The sequence below is a fragment of the Mesoplodon densirostris genome, chromosome 10 (genome assembly GCF_025265405.1).
Source record: "Mesoplodon densirostris isolate mMesDen1 chromosome 10, mMesDen1 primary haplotype, whole genome shotgun sequence".
NCBI classification, from domain to species: Eukaryota; Metazoa; Chordata; class Mammalia; order Artiodactyla; family Ziphiidae; genus Mesoplodon; species Mesoplodon densirostris.
In genome coordinates, this window is record NC_082670.1 from 12,099,048 (window position 1) to 12,121,556 (window position 22,509).

Sequence of the window (22,509 nt, forward strand, 5' to 3'; positions counted from 1 at the left end):
TATTTCTGTATTTTGTTTTAGATAGCAAATATCAAGAAATTTTTGATTAACAAGGATTTGTGTAAAAACAGACCCCATTTGCAACTACTTCCCAGTTTGCCTTACAGTCTAAAGATACTCTTCAATTAAAGGATGCAGAAGAAGCTGCGTTATAAAGTCCACACAAAAATGCATTTATGTGAAAAGAATGCTCAGCATCACTAATCGTTAGAGAAATGCAAATCAAAACTACAATGAGGTATCACCTCACACCAGTCGAATGGGCATCATCAAAAATTCTACAAACAACAAATGCTGGAGAGGGTGTGGAGAAAAGGGAACCCTCTTGCACTGTTGGTGGGAATGTAAATTGATACAGCCACTTTGGAGAACAGTATGGAGGTTCCTTAAGAAATTAAAAATAGAACTACCATACAACCCAGCAATCCCACTACTGGGCACATACCCTGAGAAAACCGTAATTCAAAGAGTCATGCACCACAATGTTCACTGCAGCTCTATTTACAATAGCCAGGACATGGAAGCAACCTAAGCGTCCATCGACAGAGGAATGGATAAAGATGTGGCACATAAATACAATGGAATATTACGCAGCCATAAAAAGAAACAAAATTGAGTTATTTGTAGTGGGATGGATGGACCTAGAGTCTGTCATACAGAGTGAAGGAAGTCAGAAACAGAAAAACAAATACCATATGCTAACACATATATATGGAATCTAAAAAAAAAAATGGTTCTGAAGAACCTAGGGGCAAGACAGGAATAAAGATGCAGACGTAGAGAATGGACTTGAGGGGGAGGGGTAAGCTGGGACGAAATGAGAGGGTGGCATGGATTTATATATACTACCAAATGTAAAATAGATAGCTAGTGGGAAGCAGCCACATAGCACAGGGAGATCAGCTCGGTGCTTTGTGACCACCTGGAGGGGTGGGATAGGGAGGGTGGGAGGCAGAGGCAAGAGGGAGGGGATATGGGGATATAAGTATACGTATAGCTGATTCACTTCGTTATACAGCAGAAACTAATACACCATTGTAAAGCAATTATACTCCAATAAAGATGTTAAAAAAAAAAAGGTAAGAACATTGATAGCTCCAAAAAAAATGCATTCATTTGACACAAATGATAACGTTGGTACTCCAATTTTTTAATATTTGGCATTGTATACATATTGTTTTTCAGCACATATTTTTAATAGCTTATATTATTTTTAAATGAAATGTTATAATAAAACATTTATGGACCCCTTAAGTGCCTTCCCAGAACATTAAGTTTGTAAAACACTGCTAGAGTCTGGCAACTGTATTTTCCAAAAGTCCCTCCCCCTCCAGATAAGTGACTTAGCTGTACTATTACTAATTCTCCTTATTTGGCATTATATAGGTAACAGAATTCTTGCTAAAGCGTTAATGACTGGTATCCTACAATTGGCTTCTAATTACACCTGTGTTTTAGTAATGGCCTTTGAATTTTTAAAGAAAGCCTTATGGAAGCATTTCAGACAGTAGGGCAGGCAATGGGAGACATTTTCGAAAAGACAGGCTTTTCCCTATTATGATGATATACAAAGCCAGTAATAATTATTATAATAACACAAATAATTAAGAAACAGAGTGCTGACTACAAAACAGGCACTACTCTAAATTATTAGTGTCTTGCATATGTTAACCCACCTAATTTAATCATTGTAACAAACCTGTGAGGTAGGTATTATTATCATCTACATTTTGCAGATAAGAAAAATTGAGGTCCAGGGGAAGTTAAAAACCTTTCCCAGGTTGCACAGCTTGTATGTAGGAAAGCTAGGATTTGAACCAAATCCACGCTCTTAAAACAATATACCGCCTCTGGACACCATAATTTCTGTAGTCAGTGGACCCACAGCACACTTCCAAATTCATTCTACAGATTTATTCTGCCTGTTTGCAGAGTGCCTATTCACAGCCAGGTTCTCTCTTAGATGGTAGAGGAATGCATCAAAGCACCACTGCATACGTGATCAAAGCCCTCTACCTTCCTTTCCAACCTTAAGCCTCCCATCTGCAGCTCCCACATTTCAGCTGCAGCAGCCTGTGGGCTGTTCCTCATCATACCCTTATGCTCTCCAGCCTCTACGTGTTCACTCAAGCTGCAGCTAACACGCCTCTCCCTCTCCTGCTACTCTGGTGAAATTCTTCTTTAAGGCCCAGCCCCAACCCTATTTTGTCCATAAAGTTTCCAGAGCCCCTGGATGAATTTCTCTCTCCTTCCCTTGCATGCATATATACTTTTCTCAGTACTTCTATTACAGCAGCTCTCATGGATGGTGAGCTTAAGAAAAGAAAGTGTGTCTTTTTCATCTTCTACATCCCCAGCATTTATGTATATGTATGTATTTTTAAGTAAATATATATTTAAATTCATATATATCATTATATTCACATATATATGTAAAATATAACACTCGAATATAATGAGTGCTCTAAAAATGTCTGTTGAAATGCATGAACAACATATGCTGGGTGCCCACTGGGAGACTAACCACAGCCTAGAGAAGACATAGTTCCTGTTTTCAAGGAGCTTATGGTCTAACTGCAGAGGCTCTGGAGAAAAGAACAGCCACAAATCACTGATAGGCAGACAGTGAGATGGGGTTGAAACACAGCAACTAGACTTTAGAAGACCCGAAATGTAGTCCTGGCTCCAACACCACCTGTGTGAACTTGGGCCTGTCGTTTTATTCTTCTGACCTTCAGTTTCATCCTCAGAAAAAGGCAGATGGGATGGTGTAAAGGTGCCTCCTGGTTCTAGTAGCTATAGCGAGTCTACAAGCAGACTGGTGATCACCAGGAATGCTTTCTGAAGGAGGGCATCCTATAAGAGAGGTGGCAAACCCTAATCTGCGAAATGAAGGTGCCTCTCTCTATGGCATCAAGAAGCAACCAACTGTGATATGCGATGAAATCAATAAAATTCAGAAGAGGACTCTATTGGGAAAGTATTGAAGTAACAAAGTGCTGTGATGACAGATGAAAGACACACGGGAAGGTCTGAATGGAGTGCAGCGGGAGAGCTGGGAAGGACGAGATGGTCAGGGTTTACCCATCTATGAATCTGGCCACAGTCACATCATCATTAGAATGACACCCGCATAGCAGAGAAAGTGCCAGGCCCGCCTTTCACTTAGACTGAAATCTCCCCCAGAGCCATCCAGCTGCTTTCACTCTGATTCCCTGAATACTGGCTGAGCAACGTTCTAATGACTGGTTTTGCTTTCCAGTTTCTGGTGTAATGAGATGGAGGAAATTTTCCTCCTTTAGCCGCTGGGATAAGGCTTCCCCTTGGGGACAGTCCTATATTTTACCAGGAAGAAATCCACTGATTAACCACATGGGTTGAGGCATGAGACCACAAGCAGTAATAATAGTGCTGATCTGCCTTCTAAAGAAGTTGGATCTTACCACGTTAAGGTCCTTTATTTTGTGAGCATTTCAAGGGGTTTGGGTCCGTAAACTTGACTGTGAGTTTGGTTACAGATGAATTGCTCTGCTTGATAAAAATGTGAAGCGTTTGAAAATTACAGGAATATCCAGGTGAGGGGCTGGGAGACCAGCCAAAGAGCTTGGGCAGTGGGTGGATTAAAGGGACTTTGGAGGGAACAGAATATTTAATGGGAATTTTAAGTTGTTTGCTGCTGAGTATACGATTTAAGTCTCCTCCTTCATCTCCCCCTTACAGAGAATTCAATAAAGTCTTTACTGCTCTTTTGAAGAAACCTGAAGAGGCTCCAAACTCTGCATCCAGCCTGGTGCAGAGGCTGCACATAGAGCCATGAAATCGAGAGCAGAGGGGAAGAGTAGACGTCTGTGTTTCCCCAGGAGGAGAGAGGCTGGGGCAGAGAAGCCCTGCGTCATCGTCATAAATATAGCCCCAACGTAAAGTAGCTCCTCAGCTGTCTGTGGCATACACCACCCTGGTGGGAGTGATGTTAAATTGTATCAGCCCCTCAGAGGATGATCACCACTGGTGAAGTCATGAAACAGTTTCTAAACTCACCCAGCTGGGGAACAGGCAGAGAAACCCCATGGCCTTACCATCCTCAGTGCAGTCTTATTCATTATCCCCTGAACGACTCCAGGGATCTAAAGGCTTGTCAACAGGTGCCACACTCATACTCCTGGATGGTGACCTTGGTATATTGAACCACAAGGCTAGGAGAAGACGGTAACTGATATAACACCCCGTAACAACACCCCATAACACCCCGTTCAAAACTTTTATGTTCCCCCAACATGATTCTTCTCATAAAACTCCTACTGGTACTAAATTGATCAGTTCAACAACCCCCTCCCCCCCACCAGCGTCACCAGCAGCAAAAGGAGAGTAATCACTCCCCAAAGCAATCGATCTGTTCCCAGAAGTCACCTCAGAATCCAGGAGTCTGCTCTCTAGTTTTGCACGTAGACAAGAACATCAAAGCACAGAAGGCAGCGAAAGAGATCAGAGCTGGAATGCCCCCACCTGCACACCCTCACATCCTGTCCCATCTAAATTACTAATTACTTTAAGAGAGTAAATGAAATGGCACAGGGGAGGGCGTAAAGGCCAAGAGAAGACGGTAGACACTGGATACCTCAGAAGATCTAAGCCTCTGGCTTTGTGCGTCCCTTTGGCAAGGGAGGACCACACCAGCCCAGGCCAACAGCAACAGCAGCTGTAAAGAGAGAAGCCGACTTCAAGGAACTACAACAGGAAAGAAAAAAAAGGGAAACATACATCAAAAAATCCCCAGGAAGGATCAGATAGTGCTTTCCTGAGCATGCTCACAATCCCCTGCCCAACTGCCTGCAAACTAGCCTTAAAGACAAGTCATGATAATATAAACCAGGTGTTTTAACTTCCTACCATAATGGCTGGCAAGGCCATCAGCGGAGAATAATAATAACAACAACAACATCTGAAGTGCATCTGGGTTTAAACACATAGCAGGCATCTTTTTTTTCTTTCTTCTCCAAGTAGGTGTCTGTTCTGCATTTATATTGTGATAACATCAAGGCCACAAGGGGCCAAAGGACCAAGGGACCTTCTTAGAAACAGCTCCCCCAGACTTGAGAGTAACACTGGTGTTTTGTTTTTTGTTTGAAAAGAAAGAAAATACTGGTGACAGGAGATGCTGCTTTAGGGAGGCAACTGGAAGTCTTAAATTCTGGGAGACAGGGATGCTCGGAGGTGACCCCAGGCAAACATAAAAACTAGCAACTTAGGAAGCACCCAAAATAACCTTTCCCTGATACATCCTCTCAGGCTGCCCTCTTCCAGAAAAACAGAGCCCCCAAAATGTCCTTGGGAACACAGGCAACTTTTTTTCAGAAGCAATACCTCAGGACTGAATAAAAACCCCTTCTCTTTTTTGGAGCCGTGTCTCCAATTAACCTGTTTGAGGCTGCAAACTGAGATTCTTCAAAGAAAAGAGGAAAGGGTATGGTAAGAATTCACCAGTGAATCACAGCGCCTCGCAGAATTCAACTAAGGCTCAATCAGGCTTCAGAGGGACCCAAACTGGGAACTGAAGAACAGAGTCACGCTTTTAGTCCCTCAGCCCGTCTCTGTCTCTCTGCAGTTCTGCTCTCGTCTCTTCTCTTCAAACAAGTTTCCCCTGCTGGCTCATCTAAATCCTAATCCAGAATGCCGACCCCTGGCCTGTGTCTCCAGAACCTTTCAGTCCCAGGCCCTAGAGCCAACAGGAACATCTCAGCACACATTTCCAGGAGACGACCTTACTATGGCTTGGTTCACTTGTTTGGACCAAGCCATACAAGTCACAGGGGGGCAGGCCAGGCCTTCCAGCCAGGGGTCCCCCCCGGATCCAATCAGCCATGGCCTATTCCAGTCGAGGGGTCCTCGGTTGGGAAGGCTTCCTCAGAAGCGGACATGAGAGGAGGAAAAAGGTCACACTGAGCAAGTGCCTTCGTTTTTATTTACTTGACCACTTCCCTATTTATATCATCTGCGTAGTTACAAGCCCCATAACAAGACCACAGGACATAGGGCTGGGTTGGGTTTTTGAAAGACACGCTTTTGTAATTTCAAGGCCTAGGACACAAGCCTGAGACCCAGGGCCCCGAGCTTACCTGGCCATAAAGCAGGAACACTTTCTGCAAGAGTGGGAACCGCTGCCCCATCACCTGAGGGTGCCCACAAAGCTGAGAGCACTTCTGGGTAAGAGGCCCAATGGCTCTGGGGAACTGAACAGACTCAAGGGGTCCCACAGCCCAGAGACAGAGAGGTATGGGGAAGTGTTCCTCACTAGGGCTGTTCCTGGCCTGTGGGGCGGAACCACATTTCGTGGACTGGGACAGAACCCCACAGGGTTAGCAGCCCCAGCCGCAGCCTAGGAAGCGCCCACAGCGCCCAGACACTGCGAGGATGACAACAACAAATGACAACCATCCCCCACGTGCTTCTAAATGCCCTCCTGTGGGAGTACCACCCCTGGAAGTAGCCTGGAACCAGATGCCACAGGGCAATTCTCTGGTTTGAGAATAGCTGTGCTCTGGGAGAAAGAAAAGGAACAGATTTACGCCCATCAAAAAAAATTCAGGGCCTCCCTGGTGGCGCAGTGGTTAAGAGTCCGCCTGCCGATGCAGGGGATACGGGTTCGTGCCCCGGTCTGGGAGGATCCCATATGCCGCGGAGCGGCTGGGCCCGTGAGCCATGGCCGCTGGGCCTGCGCATCCGGAGCCTGTGCTCCGCAACGGGAGAGGCCACAACAGTGAGAGGCCCACATACCGCAAAAAAGAAAAAAAAAAAAAAAAAAAAAAAAAAAAAATTCAGGTTTGGGCTTCCCTGGTATCGCAGTGGTTGAGAGTCCGCCTGCCAATGCAGGGGATGCAGGTTCATGTCCCGGTCCAGGAAGATCCCACATGCTGCGGAGCGGCTGGGCCCGTGAGCCATGGCCACTGAGCCTGCGCGTCCGGAGCCTGTGCTCCACAACGGGAGAGGCCACAACAGTGAGAGGCCTGTGTACCGCAAAAAAAAAAAAAAAAAAAAATTCAGGTTTGACCTGGGCAGAAACCTTTTTGGAGTCAATTGTAAAACACTATAGCAAATTGCAAAACATGGCTATAGACTTTTTGGAGTTACGAGGGTGTGTGTGTGTCTGGGTATGTCTTTAATAAATAAGACAACCAGCTTCCTAAAACAGTTTAAGTACAACCCCACACAGACATAAGAGAATAGATGAATTGACTGCTGGGGGCTTAAGATTCTACCCAGAGAATTGTTAGTGAAGAGTCTAAGAGACCAGAATTAATGTCCCATATTCTGTTAAAAGACATGTAATAATATCATTACTGACAGACACAATTACACATTCTAATGAGGCACTGTCACATGTTAATAGTAGTTATGGTCATTTTAAAATAATTAGCAGTAAGGCATAGACAATACATCATTACAGTATGCAAATACATTACCGTCCTGTAAGCAGGCATGCAATGTTGCTGCAGACTTGCTTAGAGGAATCTCATATGCAGAGCCAGCTTTGCCCACAGCATTCCTCAGCTCCCTATTGATTTTTCCTTCCGCATAGTCCAAGCCACAATTCCCCATGATAAGAATAACCAGTAGCCTTCTAAATTTCCCCAGAAACATGGTCAGTTGGATTTTGCACAGCCACGAGGAGGAAATTAATACAGGAGCCAAACAGGTCTTGTTCTGTCTGCTCACCCACTCCATCCCCACCTGACACTTTAATCAACTCAACCTGTTTAAAAATAAATTTGATTATATCAGGAAAGAGAAGCAGCCCAGGGCTCCATGGTCACTCAGAGCAGAAACTCCAAGGCATTGCCTCCTTTTTCAGGAGTTTGGTTCTTGCATGTATTATTTCTCTTTATTCCCAGTCCCAAAACAAAGCCCAGGGGGTGGCGGGAAGTACCTTGCCACTAGCCAAGTGGGTTTGCTTCCTAATTCCTTCAACGGCTAGTTTGTGAATTGGGGCAAGTATTTAAGTTGCCCGAGGATTCTGCAAGGCAGTAGAATGGGCCTAGTAAAACCTTGCTTGAGTACTTTGTGAAGCTGTAATGAGGAGATCAAAAGAGCGTATGTATGAGACAGAAAGGGTGCTGATCACTGCAAACATAAAACACAGTAAGATGGCTGCTGGTGACATAGCAAGACTGCACCCACAGTTTTACTGAGGGCACCCCGAAGGTGAGGCTGCTTCCTGGGTTTGAGGAAGCTGGGATCTTTGGGGCAATATGGTGATTCTGACCTAAATCTTCCCACATTTATCAAGCACTCATTATATGCACTCAGTCAGGGCTGGGGGAACACAGCAATGACTGGATGCAAATGGAGGGGTCCCAGAATATGCCAACCCAAAATATGCCCAACTATGTCTCTTTGGCATATGGGTTCTTTTGAGCTAAAGGCCCTTGAGAACAAACAGACTCAGAAAAAGCTCTAAAAACAGGGCATAGTTTTCCTTTTGTAAAGGAAATTTACATTTATGAAGGAATTTTTCTTCTGTAAAGATGCCTACCTCTCCTATACCAGGAAGAGGACTCTGATCAAATTTTATGATGAAGAAGGAACCAACTTAAACCTGCACAGCAAACCTCACTGAACAACCTTGTTTAGGGGACTTCCCTGGTGGTCCAGTGGCTAAGACTCTGGGCTCCCAATGCAGGGGGCCCAGGTTCGATCCCTGGTCAGGGAACTAGATCCTGCATGCCACAACTAAGACACAGCGCAGACAAATAAATAAATAAATGTTTTTTAAAAAGAGAGACAAATCTGATTACAAAAAATTTTTAAAAAGCAACCTTGTTTACCTTACTTTTCCTGGTCATCTTCCCATAACTTGCCTCTCCCACCCAGAAGCCCAAAACCACTTTTGCTTTGTTTTAGCATAGAAACCTCCCCTTTGGGTTCCTCATCACCGGGTGCTCCTATGTGTACATGCACACTGCAAATGTTAATAAACTTCAGTTTGTTTTTCTCTTGTTCATCTGTCTTTGGCCAGTGTCATTTACAGAAACCCAGCTGGAGAATCTCTAGAAATTCGAATCTGAAGCACTCTGCCTGCTGCAGTTTGGGGTGTTTAGTCTGACCATTCAGGGAATCCCAGAAAACCGTAACACTTGCCACTGCTGGGATACCAGTTGCTCTGAGTCATTCATATGGATGCACAGACTGTCGGAGCTAGAGAAAGAATCCAGATTTCTCATTTTAGAGATAATAAAACTGAGGCCCAGATAAGTGAAGAATCTCATTCCTCAAATAAGAACGCTTTCTCCTGAAAATTGCCTCCTTTATAAATCCTCAAATGAGTAGGTGATATTCGAATGCCGAATGATACTGCAAGACAGATGAGCATTGATTTAAACGCTGCTATCTGACAGATCTGGCCATCAATCATAACATGACCTCTCAGGAGAGTCATCCTTTAGAAAAGGACTTGGGAATAACATGACCAGAATTTGCAGCTGAACCAACTGTGCATCATAGCTGTCCTTTCCCCAACTGCTAAGGTACTGGGTCTCAATCCGAAGCCTCTGTCAGAATCACCTGAAGGGTTTACTGGGCCCACCCCACAGTTTCTAACTGAGAAGGGTCTGGGGTGGGGAGCGAGAATTTGCATTTCTAACCAATTCATGCTGGTGCTGGGGAGCTGATGCCATACTTTGAGAACTCCATGCTAAGACAAAGAGGGCCCCTACACATTTAATTTATAGAAATGTTAAGAAAATGGTCACTGCATTCATCAGTCTTTTATATAGTGCTATGGGCTGAAATGTGCCTCCTACCCACACGCCACCCAAAAAATTTCACATGTTGAAGCCTTAACCCCTAGTACCTCAGAATGGGACTCTATTTGGAGATAGAGCCTGAAGAGAGGAAATTAAATTAAAATGAAGCTATTTGGTATGCCCTAATCTGATACGACTGGTGCCATCACAAAAAGAGATTAGGACAGAGACACAAGAGCGTTTGAGGACCCAGCAAGAAGGCAACATCTACAAGCCAAGGAGAGAGGCTTCAGAAGAAAGCAGCCCTGCCAAGACCTTGATCTTGGACTTCTAGCCTCCAGAACTGTCGGGGGATACATTTCTGTTGTTGAAGCCCCCCAGTCTGCAATGTTTTGTTATGGCAGCCCTAGCAAACTAATACACACGAGAGGCAGGATGGCATGAAGGCATATATTATACTAGGAACCGAGAGATGTGGGTGGGTTCCGGTGTCAGCCCTGCCTTTAGGTAGAAAGATTCTTCCCCTAGACTCTCCGGACCTTCACCTCAGCTAGTAAACACCCTGTCGAACGGGGATAGTGACCTGTGCCCTTTCTCCCACACGGGGTTTTTGTGAAGGTTAAAAAATGGGAATTTATGAGAAAGCGTTTTCTAAACTACAAATTTTTCGGCTCTGGCTCTGAACAATTAAAAAAAAAAAATCCAAAAACTAATTATCTGTTTGCAGACACTGAAGAGCTGCTGAACTCTCCAGAAGTGCCGGGATCCAGAGGGAAGGGAAGCTCGTAGAAGTGAACCAACACTTCCTTTGCTGGTTTTTCAGTAGTTTTGAGCTAGAGGCTGAGAATCATTGCAGAGCTTTTGGCAACCCCTCAGGACTAGGGAAACACAAAGTGGAGTTGGAGCCAAAATGCCAGAGAGGAGAGAGGAGCAGGGCAGTGAGCCTGAGGCTCTGCACTGGTTTTGCCCTCCGGGCGTTTGATAATTCTTAAAACTGCGAAGGCAAGAAGCTCAGAGACCCAGCTAAAAGCAGCTGGAAAGCTCAGCGGAGCTTTCACGTCTCCAGGGGCTGGGAAGACAAAGATTCGAGTTTGGGATCCACCAAGAGGAGGGCACTGACAAAACTCCAGGCTGTCAGTGGGATCTGTGTGTGCTGGGAGGACCCAGAGGCAGGATGAACCTTGCAAAGAATGCAGCCCAGCCCGAAATCTGTTCGGACACTGACTGATTAAAGTAACATGACACCTCTAGCTGCCTCCAAGAGGAAAGGGTGAATCCTCTTTGGAAAAAGGGAATATCATTCAGAACCTCTACAGTATTTTATCCATACCGTCTGGCAATCAAAAGATGACCAGGTGAAACCGTGGGTAATTATTAGTCACGTCCATTTCACCTACCTTCGCTAATCAAGGTCGTTTTATGGCTTGCACGTGGCCTGAACAATCCATAAGATGTTTGCCGGAGGTGTTTTCCAGGAACTTGGAGTCCGCTGTGTCCTGTTCCAGCGAGCTGGTGAAGGCTGAGGAGGACCACCGACCCTCCAACTGGGCATGCGTGAGCGTCCGCCCGATGACGTGGTGACGTCAGAGGGCCCAACACTCCACCCTCAGCTCGTGCTAAAGCCTCCATATTCCAACGTGGGGAGGCCCGTAGCTTACTACGCCTGCGCAGAACGTGGATTACACACGTTTTCCAATCACCTTTCCTCACGCTCCCTTCGCTCGCCTCGCCTCAGAGTGCCCTGCTTCTTTGTTCTTTATCCCCAAATACCTGCAGCCCATTGCTTATCGAGAGGCGGCAGACGGTATATCTGAGACTTGTTTTCCCACCTCCTTGGTTGGCTGCCCTGTGAGTAAACCCTCTCTTTGCTGCGAACCTCGGCGTCTCGGCATTTTGGTTTGCTGCGCATCGGGCAAAAGGAACCTGGTTCCGTAACCCGGGCATAAGAAAATCCAGGACCAAGAGAGAAAAACAGACAATAGAAGCAGTCCCACGGGTGGCTCGTTTATGACCCTGTTCATCTGTGTGATGACCAGACACAAACTTTTAAAGAGCTGTGGTAATATATTCAAGAAAAGACAGGCATAAACCAACTCTACTAAAGTGATTTTTTATTTTTATTTATTTATTTATTTTTTTGCGGTACGCGGGCCTCTCACCGTTGTGGCCTCTCCCGTTGCGGAGCACAGGCTCCGGACGCGCAGGCTCAGCGGCCGTGGCTCACGGGCCCAGACGCTCCGCGGCATGTGGGATCTTCCCAGACCGGGGCACGAACCCGTGTCCCCTGCATCGGCAGGCAGACTCTCAACCACTGCGCCACCAGGGAAGCCCTAAAGTGATTTTTTTTTAAAGAGAGACTTTAGTCAAAGAACTGGACTCAATAAAAAAGAAACTAATGGAAATTATAGAACTAAAAGATACAACTGAAGTTAGGAACTCGATAGATAAGTTTAACAACAGATTGTGCACAGCTCTAGAGGGTACTAGTGAACAGGAATATGTCAGTAGAAAACATCTAGCCTCAAGTTTAGGGGGCAGAAGGGGTGGAAACACAGAAAAAGAGCATACGAGACATATGGGGCATACGTCCCCTAAAAAGATTTAACCACCAATGTAAGGTGGTTAAGGTCAATGTCATTGGAATCCCAAAAAGGACGATAATGGGGTGGCAGCAATAGTGGAAGAGATAACGGCAAATAATTCTCCAAAACTATCAATAAACATCAAGTCACAGAATCCAAAAAATAAAAGCACTACAAATCCTGGCAAGGATGTGGAGAAAAGGGAACCCATGTGCACTGCTGGTGGGAATGTAAATTGGTGCAGCCATTGTGGAAAACAGCATGGACGTTTCTCAAAAAACTAAAACTAGAACTACCATATGACTTAACAATTCCACTCCTGGGTATATATCTTAAAAAAAAAAAATTTAATTCAAAAAGATATACGCACCCCAATATTCATAGCAGCATTATTTACAAATGCCAGGGTATGGAAATGACCTAAGTGTCCATCAGCAGATGAAGGGATAAAGAAGATATGGTGTATATATATATATATATATACATACACGATGGAATACTACTTAGCCATAAAAAGAATAAAATAATGCCACTTGCAGCAACATAGATGGACTTGGAGGGTGGTATGCTAAGTGAAATAAGTCAGAGAAAGACAAATGCTATATGATATCACTTAATGTGAAATCTAAAACTTACAATAAACTAGTGAATAAAACAAAAAAGCAGACTCACAGATATAGGGAACAGACTAGTGATTATGGGGGGAAGTGGGAAAGGGGGGGAAGAGGGGAGGGAGGAAAAGGGAGAGAGGGAATGGGGGAGAGAGAAAAAGCGGAAAGTGGGGAAGAGAAAGGGAGGGGGAGAGGGGAAAGGCAGAGGGGAAGAAGGGTTATTATGGGATTATATGCAATCATGTGTGTGAAACTTTTGAAGATTGTGAAGCACTATAGAATTTAAAGAATCATTCAATAAAAAAAATTTTTTTAAGCACTCTGAGTCCCAAGCAGAATATAACACAAAGAAAATAGTGAAAAGCTATACAAGTACATATAAAGTTTTGTTGTGTCCTAATTACACATACAGACTGGTGAAAAAAGAAGAAAGTGTTGGGATTGTTTGTTAAAGCCAAAGGGTAAAAAAGAGCCAAGGAGTAACAGCCCCCAAGAAAAGGATGTCACAACCAGTTGAGTAACAAGCTAATACTAAGTTATTCTTTGTAGATATTAATTCCGTTTTACTGGTAAATAGTTGTAAACAATTAATTAGTATACATAAGGTACCTGGAACAGTACCTGATACATAGTAAAAGATACATGTCTTTTTTTAAAAAATAGTAAAAGTAAAGTAAATAAATATTGAGTACAATGTATGTTTAGGACACTCTGCTTAGGACCTCAGAGAAATACCAAGATAAGAAGCAGATATTTTAATCAAAACAGGGATTAAAAATCTAAGAATCTACAATTTTCTAAAGCAAGGTTTCTCAACCTGGGGTCCTTGGACCCTCAAGGGGCCCATAGACAGAGCTCAGGGGATTCAAAAATTGGCAGAAAAGAAGATTTTTTATTCTTATTTTCACTCGCTTCTAACTGAAATTTAGCATTTTCTTCTATTCTGAATGTAAGCAACAGACCACAGTATTTTTTTTTACCACATCTTCTTTTTTTTTATTAGCTTCTGCTTTATAACAAAGTGAATCAGTTATACATATACATCTGTTCCCATATCCCTTCCTTCTTGCATCTTCCTCCCTCCCACCCTCCCTATCCCACCCCTCCAGGCAGTCACAAAGCACCGAGCTGATCTCCCTGTGCTATGCGGCTGCTTCCCACTATCTATCTACCTTACGTTTGGTAGTGTATATATGTCCATGCCTCTCTCTCACTTTGTCACAGCTTACCCTTCCCCCTCCCCATATCCTCAACAGACCACAGTATTATGAGCAGTAATGATGACTTTGTCACCAATTAAAATCACATATCACAGTTTTTTTAATATATCGCAAAATATTGTTTACACATTACTATTTTGGAATCATGGTGGGTGTTAGATCTGCCACTAGGTCTTGTCTGACGCACTAACAGAGGAGCACATATATTACTATGTGGTAAATTTGGTTTTTAAAAATATTTTTATAAAGGTAGTTTAATATAATTGGTTTCCTTTGTAATTCAGTATATTTTTTTCATCTTATGCACTTAAAGACATTATACTGAGAAGGGGTGCAAACATTTCAATCACCTGGCAAAGGGTCCATGACGTTTAAAAACAAAGGTTAAGAACCCGGATCTAAAGGAACACTGATCAGTTTCTCAAATTCTCAAAATCAGTTTCTCAGAGTAATTTTACTTTATGGAATGTGAAAAAGGAGAGACTTTAATTCCATAGAAGGGAGAGGGTCAAAAGCCCCCAGAATAATTAGGAGTGATTGTACTGACCAATTAGCCTAAAGGATCGAGACAAGTTAAATGTAAAAGAAGTTTTTGTTTTTCGGCTCGTAATTTCTGAATAATTCATGACACTGGGTCCCTTATTTACACTTTTAATGCTATTTCCCCCTCTCATTTCCCCTTCCCTCCTCCTTGGTGTGCCTTTTGTGGAAAGCACCTCCTGCAAGCAGCCACCAAGACAAGCTTCAGCAATGAAAACTAGGTGTTTCCAGCTCTCAGCACCGCCCGCCGCGTCTGAGGATTCTCACACTGAAGAATATTATCCAACCAGGAAGACCCACTTGATAGGCATGTACTTGGGCTTTTCCAACATCTTATCAGTCCCTCACTCCCACCCCAACCAAGCCTAAGACCTCAGGATAATTACCCAGTTCAAAGCAAAGAGCTCATCCACCCTATAACTGAGGCTTCCCTGCTTTATGTACCTCGAGTTGGCTTCAAGTTTGGGCTCTAAAATATATATATATATGTAATTTCTAATCAGGAAAAATTCAACTGATCAAAAAAATGTATGAGGAATAGAAAGAAAGCAATACCTTTTCACCACTGTCCCTTTATGTCAGCTTCTGAATATGAAGGTTGTATTAAAATTAAATGTTTCCTCATAAATGAAATAAGCTCTTCTGCATCCAGTAAGACACTAATTCCTAATTCCTAAGTACACACAAATTCGTAGCCATGTTTAAAGTGTCTATATGAAGAGATTAAACTGTGACATAGAGAATAAAATATAATGGAATAGTAATATTTATTTGAGTTGAAGATTCGATTGTATGTGTTATTATGTGGGGAAGAGGGAAGAACTGACCTTTTATGAACGCATCAACCTAAGGCCAACGAAGCCCAGAAGCATGCTGAATTTGGGGGAAAATCAGCCAAAAACCATCCTCTGAGATGTATCCATCCATCCTTCTTTGGTGGTGGCCCTCAAAATTGTCCCCTCTCCATTCCCTTACCATTGCCATGGTGTATGCCCATCGCTTCAGCCGTGGACCCCAGCATCAGGCCCCTACACAGTCTTCCTGCCACATCCCTCCTCAAAATCATCCTTCCCCAGAAGGAGGAGTGCTGTATGCACCCAGTGACAGGGCCTCCCAGAAGCGGAGAGAAGCCGGGGCTGCTTCCATTCTCTGCAACTTCCAATATATTATTAAAAAGAGGAAGAACAAGAAGGAGGAGATAAGAAAGAAAAGGAGGAGAATGTACAGCAAAAAGTTAACAAAGAAAGCTTGACTGCTGTCTTTTTTTTTTTTTTAACTATTGAGGGGTTTTATTTATTTATTTATTTATTTATTTATTTATTTATTTATTAGCTGCGTTGGGTCTTCGCTGCTGTGCACGGGGCTTTCTCTAGTTGCAACGAGCGGAGGCTACTCTTCATCGAGGTGCACGGGCTTCTCATTGTGGTGGCTTCTCTTTGTTGCAGAGCACAGGCTCTAGGCACACGGGCTTCAATAGCTGTGGCACGCAGGCTCAGTAGTTGCGGCGCACGGGCTTAGTTTTTCCGTGGCATGTGAGATCTTCCCAAACCAGGGCTCGAACCAGTGTCTCCTGCATTGGCAGTCATGTTCTTAACCACTGTGCCACCAGGGAAGTCCCTTGACTGCTATCTTTAGAAAGACCTGCTTGCAGGGTTGGTTCCTGGCTGGCATCTGGGAACTTGGATTTCTGGGGATTCCCACCATTCCCTGAGAAGAGTGGCTCATCATGCCTGAGTCAGTTATACAGTCAACATGGTTTATGCTTTCCTTCTGTGGGTCTGGAATTTGGGAACATACCAGTCAAAGGGGCCTACATGACCAGCCCCCAATGAAAACCCTGGACTCTGGGTCTCTAATGAGCTTCCCTGACAGATGCCATTTCACACGTGTTGTCACGACTTTTTGCTGGAGGAATTAAGTGCATCCCGTGTGACTCCACCGGGAGAGGACTCTCGGAAGCTGGCGCCTGGTTTCCCCCAGACTTTATTCCATGCACCTTTTCCTTTTGCCAAGTTTGCTTTGTATCCTTTCACTGAAATAAACCATAGCCATGAGTATGTGAGTCCTCTTAGGGAATCACTGAAGCTGGGGTGGTCTTGGGTGCCTCTGGCACAGAGAAGAAGCAGGAAAGTAACACTAAAAAAGGGAAGCCACATTGCAGGTTATCTTCAAATGTTTGTTAACGGTTTTTAAGTATCATTTTACAAATCAATTCATAGATCATATATATAAAATAATTTTGTTATTCATGCGATAATTATAACATTTATAAAACATACACATTAATTCATGGTGCGCTAGAAGCAGTGTGGTCCCGTGATGAGCCCAGAGGGCCTCTGGTGCCTGGTTTGCAAGCCTTTCTCAGCTGGGGAGCCTTTCATGAAACTCAGGAGAGTAAAGTTCCTCTAGTTAAAGACTTGCTCAGCTTCCGCCTTCGAGGCCCCCAGGGAACTCCTCAGAACCCCAGAACCCAGAGAAGGACAGACTGAAAATAGCTGATCTGACTTAACCCTTTCATTTGGAGGTGAGAGAGCCCAGGCTCAGAGCAGAATGAAGATTTGGCAATGAATTCAACCTTTCCTAAAGCTTTTTTTTTTTTGATGTTGGGGGTAGGAGTTTATTAATTAATTTATTTATTTTTGCTGTGTTGGGTCTTCGTTTCTGTGCGAGGGCTTTCTTTAGTTGTGGCAAGCAGGGGCCACTCTTCATCGCGGTGCGCGGGCCTCTCACTATCGCGGCCTCTCCTGTTGCGGAGCACAGGCTCCAGACGCGCAGGCTCAGTAGTTGTGGCTCACGGGCCTAGTTGCTCCGCGGCATGTGGGATCCTCCCAGACCAGGGCTCGAACCCGTGTCTCCTGCATTAGCAGGCAGATTCTCAACCACTGCACCACCAGGGAAGCCCCTAAAGCATTTTTAATACCAACAAAGAAATGAATGAAAGCCCTCTTTATAACCCCTCCTTTTTTAACTTCTCTTAGTTTTCTTCTAGCTTTGCCTGCGCCCTGGGCTCTCTCCCTGCTCTTTTTCCTGCAGGACCTGAAAGAATGTGCTGCCACACACAGCCGACATATTCAGTGGGTAAACTTCAGGGCCAGCCAAGTGACACTCCCACCCTTGGGGTGCCCAGGCCACAAAAAGCTAGAACTTGCAGAGGGGAGGATCGAGTGCCACAGAGCATGGTATGACCGTGTGAGTGACCAAAGGGTGACCATGGGAGGGACGTGAGACCCATGACTCAGACCTAACCAGCCTGTGACCACAAAACAGTGTCATACAGTCAGCCCTCTGTATCTGTGGGACATCTGTGGATTCAACCAATCACAGATCGAAAATATTCACAGAGAAAAAACTTCCAGAAAGTTCCAGAAAGCAAAATTTGAACACACCAGCAGCTCTCTACATCACATTGACATTGTATCAGGTACTGTAGGTAACCTAGAGATGATTTGAAATATATGGATGTTGTCAGTAGGTTATATGCAAATACTATCCCATTTCATATAAGAGACTTGAGTCTCCAGGGGTTTTGATATCCACCAATACCCCCAAAGATATGGAAGAATGACTATACTTCCTTCTTATACCCAAACCATCCCAGCAGGAGCCTCACTGTGCTTCACTGTAGGAAAGCACACCTTTCACCAAGTTCCCTTCCCCCAGATCTCTTTGGGAATCCTCAGGGACTGCCCACTTGTGCCACAAATTTGTCCTGGTTGTCCCTTGCCATCCCAACCACCATCTGGCTCTAGGAGGGCCCTAAGCGACATCTCTACCCTTCTTGCTGCCCCGAAACCTACTCTCCAGGCAGCTGCTGTTGCCTTAACTTCACCCCAAACCTGGCTACTCTTAATTCCTCCCCAGTGTCAGTTAATAATGGACTGTAACATTTGAGACTTTACCAAAGGCCAGGGTATGACCAGAGGATTATAACTACAAAAATCTAAAACTAGATTCTCCATATGGCTGCTGTTCAAGTCCATGGGCCCTGGGCCAAGAACTGTGATCTTAATTGCTGGTCTTGGGCTTATTTTTCAGGAGTCAGTTCTCCCCGTCACACCCCAGGAGTCCCGACCTCCCGGAGATCAGGTAGAGAAAAGATTTTCCTAGAAAAAAAAAGTCTGCAGAAATTTATTTTCACCTACAAAGAAGACAAACTTTTAGATCATTAGCCTGTCTTGTCTCACACTTCTCCATTTCTCAAGAGGAACATAGAATTACTATATGATCCAACAATCCCACTTCTGGGTATGTATATGTCCAAAGAAACTGAAAGCAGTGTCCTGAAGAGATTCCTGCACTCCCATGTTCACTGCAGCATTATTCACAATAGCCAATGGATAAACAAATGTGGTACATCCATGACATGGAATATTATTCAGCCTTAAAAAGGGAGGAAATCCTGACACGAGCTGCAACATGGATCAACCTTGACGACTTTATGATATGCAAATAAGCCAGTCATGAAAGGACAAATACTGTGTGATTCCACTTATATGAGGGACCTAGAACAAATTCAAAGAGACAGAAAATAGAATGGTGGTAGCCAGGGGGTGAGGGGGAGGGGAGTGGGGAGCTACTGTTTAGTGGGTATGGAGTTTCCATTTGGGAAGATGAAAAAGTCTGGAATGGATAGTGGTGATGGTTGCATTGAAGTACATTCAATCATGTGACTGTACTTAATACTGCTGAACTGCACACTTAGAAATTGTTAAGATGGTAAATTTTATGTGTTTTGCTACAATTTTTTAATTAAAAATAAATAAATACAGGGCAGGGGGTGGGGACGTCAAGGTGGAGGGGAGGACCGCCTTGAGGCCGGTCTCAGACCGAAACCTTGGAACAAATACATCTATCCTTCTCTGAGAACATGAGGTTTGGGGGGACCTTTAAGTCACGGTACTGGGGAGACTCTTTCCAATGGCAACAAAGAGAGGCAAGTCAGGTTATCTCAGTAAAGACACATGGGGAAGGAATGACTGTGGAAAGCTACAGATCAGCACTGTCCAGCAGAACTTTCTGCAACACTGGAAATGTTCCCTGCGCTCTGCAATACGGGGCCACGTGCCACCTGTGGCCACCGAGCACTTCACGTGACAAGTCTAACTGAGGAGCTGAATTTTTCATTTCATTTTAGTGATTTCAAGTTTCAGTAGCCACACGTGCCTGGTGGTTACACGGGACAGCACAGATCTGCACAGCCCCAGACCCCAGGCCCTGTGGAGCACACAGAAGCTCTGGCGGGTCAGTAACGACTGCAGGGGCTCAGTTCCAGGCCAGCCCCTGGGGCCAGGCTGCACCAATGTGGCGGCTCAGCCCTGCCCCAGCTGCTCTGCCCCCACCTCTGTGAGCTCAACACACCCTCACTGGGGTGTCACATGGCTTTGTCTACCTCCTTCTGCCCAGTGTTTTCCCTGGAGGACCCTCTAAAGTAGGCCGCCCCACCGTCTCCCAGCATCTAGTCAAATCCGTCTAAGTACCCAGCAACTCATCACTTAAGAAGCATCCCGTTTAAGCCCTTGGACTGTTCTATGGCAAAGGTTTTTCTTCATGAGAGACTAAAATCCGTCAAAGAGGAAGATCTTGGGGCTTCCCTGGTGGCACAGTGGTTGAGAGTCTGCCTGCCGATACAGGGGACACGGGTTTGTGCCCCGGTCCGGGAAGATCCCACGGAGCGGCTGGGCCCGTGAGCCATGGCCGCTGAGCCTGCGCGTCCGGAGCCTGTGCTCCGCAACGTAAGAGGCCGCGACAGTGAGAGGCCCGCGTACCGCAAAAAAAAAAAAGAAGAAGATCTTGGACAAATGCCTAAAAGTGAAAAGACTAGCAAAGTTTCCCGTCCTTCCGTCATTCTCTGCACCACGAGGTGAGCCAATGGGTCACTCCAACGCAGACCTGGCTTGCAGATGTATTTGGGGTTGGCCTGTAGAGTTTCCAACATTGAAAAACTAGGATATTTCACATAAAAATCCAGATCGCAGACTCCCTTTCAGAGGTGGGAAGTCCTGGCAATGTTGGGCCTTTGGGCCTACGTTCTGGTCCAGCAGCTGCTGGAACTGAGTCACTGCCCCCAGGAACCACTGAGCACATGATCGCCATGTGTCATGGTCCCCCACAGGCCAGTCTGCTCATCCCCAAGATGGGCCTGTCTCCCAGAAGCTTTTGCGTTTGAGACCTTCCTTGGAGAGGAAGAACTGAGGAATCACATTGAAAGGATCCATTATATGTCTCTCTCCCACCCACAGCCCACCTGAGGTCACCTTATTCCTCTTTATTTTCCCAACACCTAGAGAAAAATCTTGAACGTAGTAGGTGCTCATGATATATTCATTAAACCTGAGATCTGAAAAAAAGAATTCTGAATCACACAATGTGCCTAACTGGGTATCTAACCTAGAGAGGATTAATGGCTCAGATGTCATGGTTGGAACAAGAATCATGTCCCTGAAACATTGCTTTCCTCTAAACGGGAGCTTACCTGTGGTCTCAAAGGACATTGTTATGACAGGGTCATACATCCAGGGTGGTCCTGCAGTCTGGACCCCCTAAGGTCAACATGCTAGCAAGGTTCCAACACAGCAGCCTTCCCTGCAGGGGGCCCAGCCTTCTCCAGAGCCCACAGCCACAGCCCATGCGAGAGAAGCCATAAAAGGTTGTGAAAGCTATTTTTAAACTTCCAAAGACCAGACTGTACATTGATAATGGGAGCGTCTAAGTGCCCTGGTGTTATGGCCCCAGTCAGCACGCCATCTAAATGCTGAAGATAATAATCTTGCCTTTAATAGTAGCCCCTTGAAAAGAGCCCCGTTCAATGCAGTGCTGCATTAAATGGAAGTGCTTTTGAATAGGCTAGGCTCTATTTCTTTATGAAGAAAATCTCTGTGAATCACCATCTCCCTGCAGTGACACATTCGCGTATCAACTGGATGCTTCACTGGTTTTTTTGTGTAAGCTGAAGCTGAAAATATTTCACTAAATATAAATATCCCTATATGGTTGTAGGTTATTTTCTGTCTATTTTCTCCCTCTTACTCATTCCCTTTCTCTTGCTGAGCTCTTACACCTACCATTTAGGAGCTATCTCTTCTTTTTTATACCTTGTCTAGTTTTCAGCGTTTGTTGAAGACTTAGTGTAACCACTGACTGCTCTTAATGGTTTGGGGATCCTGGCCGTAAATCTCAAATAATAATAATTACCATTGACTGAGCATGTACTGGGTGCCAGGTTCTAGATCAGGAAGATACTCTTTTATGCATGAAAATATTCCATATTTAATCGTAGAATTAAAATGTCAGCAGAATGGAAGCTGTGGCCAAATTATCAGACAATTATCAAATAATGAGGCAAAGCCAAGAGATATGCAGAAAGAAGTCACATATTATTTTAACAGTGTAAGAGTTGTTTGGTCCTAAGAGATAATCATTTTGTGAAAAAGAACGCAGGTTTATTTTCAGTTCAAAGGTCCTTTGGAATTAGACGGAAGAAACATTTCTGTTACTGTAAGAGCTAAAGATATACAAAATCCGATCAATTGATCACCATGGTGGGGTCCACGGACTGTAAATAGGCCTCCATGTGTTCCATCAGGGTCTGAGAATGTTTTCCCAAAATGGCTTGAAGTGCACAACTGTTTCTTTAGTGGGTCAGCACCATCTAAATCTTAGGAAGATTTAGAATTTAGCATAGAAACTGCTAATATTTTTCTGTTAGGGAGTAAGTTATAGATATTTTTGGTGTTTGTCTTATTCTGTTCAGGTTACTATAAAAGATTACCACAGTCAGAGTGGCATATCAGCAAGAGAAATTTATTTCTCACAGTTCTGG